We start from the raw sequence: 6,608 nt of genomic DNA on the forward strand, positions 1-6,608 counted from the left end.
ATGTCATTCCATTGTTGATTTGCTTTTTAAAAAAATGTCCTCCATTATTATGTATGTAATGTGTTGTTTTTCCCTGATCATCAGCAAAATTATCCCTTTATTTTTGGATTTTGTCAGTTTGAGTATGATGGGCCTATTTATATTTTGTTCGTTTGTTCCTCTGAGTTTTTTTGTAGTGTATTTTCTTTTTAAGATTTGTTGACCTTCTGTAGAGCTAGGGCTAGGGTCTGGAGCTCACATACTCATCAAGCTCATTGTCCAGACTGGGTCACAAATCCTTCACATGCAGGTCTATGAACTATGTAACAGGAAAAAGGTCCTTGGAGCCTTGGTTGAAGGAATAATAAGCTTTATTCAGCATACACATGTCTAAAAGCTAGCAAGTGCAAAGAGAAACTGAGCAGCTGCCAGCAAAGTAGATGTGATCCATTTTTTGACACAAGTTCTGCCCACCCACTGCTTCACACAGTGAAGAACACACAAGAATACCAACAAGCTAAAACTACACGGGTATGCATGTGCACAAACTCAATCACCACACAACTTGTGTACAAAGATTGTGCTGCACCACCCCCAACTGCACCTGAACCAAGGGGGCTTGACTAAAATACTCTGTTTTCATCACAACCTTCTCAGATCAAAAATTTAGGTTTTCTGCAAAATTTTGAAAGTGCTCAGCTATGAGTTGTTGATTTGTATTTCCTCCCCATTTAATTTTTCTGCCTCTCCACTCTTTTTCTGGGACTCAATCATCCCACTGTTATCTAAGGTTCTGTTTATTTTTCTTTAAATTTTTTCATTCTTTTCTTCATATTAGGTCTTTTATATTGCTCTGCCTTTACACTTTTTTTCTTTTTGAATTATTTCTAATCTGATAATAAACTCAAAAGTTTTTGTTTGTTTCATCATAATTCTATTTGGTTCTGTTGGGAAAACAGAATAATTTAATCAGGCCCCCTTTCCTTGGGTTTGGCTGGGAGTGATGCAGCACATTCTTTGCAAGCAAGTTGTGTGTGGGTGGGGTTAGTACACAGGAATTGCACCACCACCTGGCTGGCATTTACTGCGTCTGGAATCTGCCCCACATAGCCATGCTCTTGAACCTACAGCTCCAAGGACCTTTTGGCCAGTTACCTAGCTCCTAGACCTGCGTGTGAAGGGTTTGTGATCCAGTATGGACAATGGGCTTGAGGGGTCTAAGAGCACCAGGCCCAGCCCTAGCTCAACAATTGGCATACTTGTAGCAGGATTCTGAACTGGTACAGGAGCCAAAACCCTTGGGAAAAGTAGGAAATGTGGCTACTTATGAATATGCTGTGCCCTATGGCCACCTTCCTGTTGACTGTGATCTGGTTGCTGTTCACTCTATTGCAAGGCAGCATAGACCAGCCACTATGGCAGAAAACCCTTTGTGAGGGGGAGGAAATGTGGTTATCCTTGAGCATGTTGTGCCCAGTGGCCACTTTTCTTCTGACTGGAGCCTGGCTACTGCTCATTCTGCTGCAAAGTGATTGAGGTTCATGGCAGAAACAGAGATGTTGAAAGCAAGGATGATTATCCTGGAGGATGATGTGCAACGACTGGCCACTGCTGCCTCTCACACAAAGGAGGACGACAAACCCAGTGGTGAGTTGGGGGAGACCGTGCATCTCCAGGCACAACCTGTTGCACACAAGAAATTGGAACATAAGCAGTCTATGGGACCAGACGGACAACAAGTGGGTGAGCAATAGGTGACCCAGATCACCACCTATGTCCTGTATACACAGGTTGAACTGGGTAGCTTGGGGAGACAGTTCAGGCAGAAACATGGGGAGACCCTGACTGCTTGGCTGTTGTGATTATGGGACCTAGGGGTGGATAGTGTGATGTGTTCTGGTGAGGATGTGGATAAATTTGCCTCCATTACCATGTACACCAAGTGGCTGCAGAATAGCCACAGATATGCACAAGGGTGAGGTGATTACTCCTTGATGGACCGGGTGAATGCAGCTGCCCAAACCATGTGGGCAAATGCTGGAGAACTGCCCAAGATTGTTAGTAAATGACAAACATATGCTGAGCTGGTCCAAATCACTTGAGAGCTGTGGATGTGGCAGTCCATTTTTAATGTGAACCCTCGAGTCCCAGATGATGAAAACTTTACAGGCAGCATGAGAGACATAGTGCTGCAAAATGCCCTGTCAACGTCCTTTGGGTCACTGATGGCCATACTGGCCCCATACATTGGTCATCCTATACGTGAGGTAATGACCATGATAGCCAGCTTGGGTGAAGTAGAGGATAGGAGACAAGAAAAAGGGGTCCAAAAGGTGGCTAAGACCAAACCCCCATGAAAAACTTGGGATTTTATCCCAAAGGGACCAAGCAAGACTAGCTGTAAGCAGATGTGGCTTGACTTGCTTGCAGCAGGGGTTGATAGCAAGAAAATTGATCAGCAGCCAAATGCAGTTCTGTTTCCTTTGTGGCAGCAATTGTGCCCCAAACAGCATTTTGCCAAATGTCTGGAAACAGGTAGCAGGGTATGCTCCATGGATTCAAAAGACTTTTTGGTTGCCCCCAAGGAGGCAGATGAACTGTTCCATTTTGATTAGGGATCAGGCCAAGGTACTCGTCTTTTGAGTACAGGCAAGTACTGGAGGCCTCATGTGGAATTGGCAATATATTGGTCGAGGACAAATATGCTGCGTGTTTTGACATTGATGAATACAGGTGCAGAATGTAGCCTGATATATTTCTATCCAGATAAATTTCCAGGGGCCACAGTTCATATAGATGGCTATGGAGAACATACTACTGAGGTTAAAGCTGTGTCATTGCCATTGGGCATAGGAAGATTACTTCCTCATGTATATACTGGGTCTCCCGTAGCTGAATACATCTTGGGTATGGATGTACTTTATGGTTTGCACCTGCATACAACAGTTGGATAGTTTCAGCTGTGAATACGGACAGTAAAGCCTGTGTTATGAGGATATGCTAAACATGACCCACAGGTGTTATCCAAGCCAAGATGTGTAGTTAGCATAAAGCAATATCACCTACCGGGAGGACATGCAGTAATAAGTGCCACTATATTGGAATTAGAGAAAGTTGGCATTATTCATCTGGCTCATAGCCCATTTAATGCTCTGGTATGGCCAGTGAAAAAACATGATGGTACCTGGAGAATGACTATAGATTACCAAAAACTGAACAAAATAATGCCTCCTTTGCATGCAGATGTGCCTTCAGTTCACAACTTGATGGATCAGCTGATGACTCAGCTGGGAATTTATCATTATGTAGGGGACCTTGCAAATGCTTTTTTCTCTATTCCAATCTTGGCTGATAGCCAAGATCAGTTCACCTTCACCTGGGAAGGAAGATAGTGGATCTTTCAAGTATTGCCCCAAGGTTATCTGCATAGCCCAACCATCTGTCATGGTTTGGTGCCTGGGGACCTAGCCAAGTGGAGTAGACCCAGCACAGTTACAATGTTTCACTACATTGGTGATGTGTTACTAACTTCCGATTCTCTTACAGATTTAACCCAGGCAGCTCCAACACTGCTAAGTCATTTGGAACAATGTGGATAGGCCATGAACACAGTCAAAGTGCTAGGACCTGGGCTTTCAGTCAAATTCCTAGGAGTGGTCTGCCCGGGTGAGATGAGGGTCATCCCAGAAGCTATTCAGATAATCTATTGGTACAAATAACCCTTCTGTCTTTTTTTCCATAGTGTTCTGGCTGCAGGCTCTGCATCAGAGTTTCATGATCAATGTGTCAGCCCACTGAATGTGCATTGAACTTCCCATCAGTATGACAGCAGGATTCCCATGGAAAATCACACCAATGATGACTACTAACCAAACATATGCAGCTAATAGTTAAAAGGACAGAACTACAATCCTTAAGGCATATTGAACAGACAATGGGTTATGTAAATGTAAGCATTATTTATCCTCACTGAGGGAACATCAGAGAAGATTCTGAATGCATAGATAGTACGGCAAGGGACTCTGAAGGGGTGGATTGTTGGGGAAATAGAATAATTTAATCAGACTCCCTCAACTTTTTTCTGGCTGGGGGTGGTGCAGTGCCTTCTTTGTAAACTAATTGTGTGCGGGTGAAGTTAATGCACGTGTGTGGCACTGCCACCTGGCTGGCATTTACTACCTTGGACATCTGCCCCATGGAGACATGCTCTGAAACCTACAGCTCTAAGGACCTTTTGGCCAGTTACATAGCTCCTAGACCTGTGTGTGAAGGGTTTGTGCCCCAGTCTGGACAATGGGCTTGAGGGGTCTGTGAACACCAGACCCAGCCCTAGCTTGACAGGTTCTTTTAAAACAATTTTTAATCCTGTTTCAAGTTTCTATTTATTCCTTATGATAATATTTTCCTTTACCCCAATGAACATGTTAATAATAGCTTCTTCCTAATTCTTGTATGCTAATTGCAACATGTTGGATATGAGGGGGATAACTTCTACTGCCTGCTTTTTGTCTTGTATATGGATTATATTTTCCTGTTTCTTCACATGACTCATAATTTTATAAATTGTGTACTAAAAACTATTAATTCTATTGTATTTCTTTGAAGAGCAGCATATATATATATATGTATATATATATATATATATATATATATTCGAGGGAATGGGGGGACAATACAGGGATTCAAACCCTTGACCTTGCTGTTATAAGCACCATGCTCTAACCCAGTGAGCTAACCAGCCAGCTCTGAAGAGTGTTTCTTTCTTTTTCAAAAAAATCAGTTAGTTGACTTGGCTGGGACCAAAATTCAATACCTCTCTCCTCTAGACTGAGCAAAGGTGAAATCCTCATTCAGGTCTTACCACATATACCTCATACATGTAATACATACATGTTTCTACATAACTGTATACAATAGTGTCTGAATTATTTCACTTAGCATGTTTCAAGGTTCATCCACTTTAGAATTTCCTTTATTTTTAAAAATAAATAATATTTCATTGTATACCACACTTTATTTATTTATTCACCTTATGATGACTACTTGGTTGCTTCTACCTTTTGGCTGTTGTGAAAAAGGGTGTACATATAGATCTTTAAAAAAAAATAATGCTGTATTATCTCTAATTAAGGAAAGAGAGTTTTCTAGCACATCACCTGAAGAGCATTTCACCCACCGCTCTGTTTGGCCTCCAGTCTCTTATCTTTCTCTTCAGCAATGGTAAGGCAGAAACTTTTTCCTAAGGGAAGAAAAATCTGTGTTTTTTTTTTTTTTCCTTTTTGTCTTCTTTACTGACCAGTAACGGGATCACAACCCTCGGTGTCGCGCCCGTACTGGGGACCGGCAACGAGATTGCAACCCTCAGAGTTGCGCCCGCACTGCGCTCAGCCAGTGAGCGGGAACCGGTTTCCACATGGGATCCAAACCCTCGGTGGGAGCACCACTATGCTCCCAAGCGGTGCACTCTCCAGTGCACCACTGGGCCAGCCCTTTTTTTTGTTTTTGACAATAACAAAAATGTTGGACAGCTGGGTGGCAAATCTGCTCCCACTGGCATCTTTCACATGAACCACATTGAAGGAGCCAGGATATTTCTCTCTGTTGCTGCTCACAACAGTTCTTCCCATGTTAGCCCTGCCCGTCACCATGCACAGGTGGCCAGCATCAAATTTGCTGAAATCGGTGCTCAGGCCAGTCTCCAAGTCAATCTCTGATGAGAGAATCAGGTTAGTACATGGTGGGAACATCACAAGTCACCAGGTGAGGGATTCCTTTAGTGTCCCCAAAGATTTTTCTCTCTTTGCCCAACTTGTATTTGGCCTCCTGAGGTGTAAAACAATGAACCACAAAGTGACCTTTGATGTCACAGATCAGACAGAAATTCTCTCCGACCTTGTCAATGCTGATGACATCCATAAAGCCAGCCAGATAGGTTATGTCAGTTCGGACCATGCCATCTACCTTAGTGAACCACTGCATGCGAATCTTTTCTTCACCTGCTGTCAGGGCATACTGAAGTCTGTTCCTCAGGAAAACGATGAGAGGGAGACATTGTCTCAGCTTGTGGGGACCGGTGGGTGGAGAAGGAGAAAACACGCTGGTCAGTTTATCCACCATCCAAGCTTCGGAGCTGCTACTCATGTCAGATGTTTCTTGGGACCACAAGCCATGGCTGCAGCAGACACAGAAAGCCACATATGTATCCTCATGGCCCTGCTTTTACTTCTTTTAGGTATATCCCCAGAAGTGGAATTCTTGACTATATAGTAAATCTATTTGTAATTATTTAATAAACCATCATACTGTTTTTCATAGAGGCCGTACCATTTTACATTCCCATCCACAAGGGGTTCAATTTTTGATGTATTATTGTGAAGAAATAATACTTCAGAAGAACTAACATGTCGTTTTCTTTTGTACATTCTAACCAACTGAACTAGCTAGGAAGAGCCTTCTTTGCCCGTTTTAAAATCATATTTTGTTGTTGCTTTTGTTCAGTTGCACGAGCTTATATATATTCTGGATATTCTTTATTAGGTACACGATCTACAAATGTTTTTTCTCATTCTCTATGTTGCCTTTTACTCTGTTCATAGTGTCTGTTGATGCACAAATTTTTCCATTTTGAT

General features: G+C 42.6%; 1 pseudogene; it reads right to left on the reverse strand.

Annotated features, from left to right (window-relative positions):
* Window positions 1–5,492: 5,492 nt before the first annotated feature.
* LOC103609505 lies at window positions 5,493–6,149 on the reverse strand (annotated as a pseudogene).
* Between the last annotated feature and the right edge of the window lie 459 nt (window positions 6,150–6,608).

This window comes from Galeopterus variegatus, unplaced genomic scaffold, assembly GCF_000696425.1.
Source record: "Galeopterus variegatus unplaced genomic scaffold, G_variegatus-3.0.2 Scaffold9697, whole genome shotgun sequence".
Classification (NCBI taxonomy): Eukaryota; Metazoa; Chordata; class Mammalia; order Dermoptera; family Cynocephalidae; genus Galeopterus; species Galeopterus variegatus.